The 377-nt window shown below is 37.7% G+C and overlaps 1 pseudogene; it reads left to right on the top strand.

Moving 5' to 3' along the window:
* Window positions 1-377, top strand: part of LOC119593654 — a 4,481-nt pseudogene extending 4,104 nt beyond the window's left edge.

Genomic DNA, 377 nt, shown 5'->3' with positions numbered 1-377 from the left:
ACCGTCACCGGGTTTTTTTCATTTTAGTTTAATCACATTTTCAACTTCTGCAACAATTATTATATTCCATTGTTTTTACCTGTGTATTTTTATACTAGCTTCGATTCCCGTATGTACAAATGTCAGGGGAAATGTATTTACACCAACAAGAGTATAACCTGAAAATATTATTTAATCTTTACAAATATTTTCCCCATTTTCCAGGCATGGGTTTGCGGGACGGTCCTTTATCCAGAGGAGTGAAAAGACTGCTGCAACTATGCTAGCTTTGAGCGACATGTCATTTGGTCAAAATCGTGCAAAACAACTGAATCTTTGGGTCACCCTCAAAAAGGCTGGGCAAGGAGATTTTTCAGACGAATCAAGCTGCAGCATAA

The sequence above is a fragment of the Penaeus monodon genome, chromosome 32 (assembly GCF_015228065.2).
Source record: "Penaeus monodon isolate SGIC_2016 chromosome 32, NSTDA_Pmon_1, whole genome shotgun sequence".
Lineage (NCBI taxonomy): Eukaryota > Metazoa > Arthropoda > Malacostraca > Decapoda > Penaeidae > Penaeus > Penaeus monodon.
The sequence above is the reverse complement of the archived record's forward strand: the minus strand, read 5'-3'. Positions and strand labels throughout refer to the sequence as shown.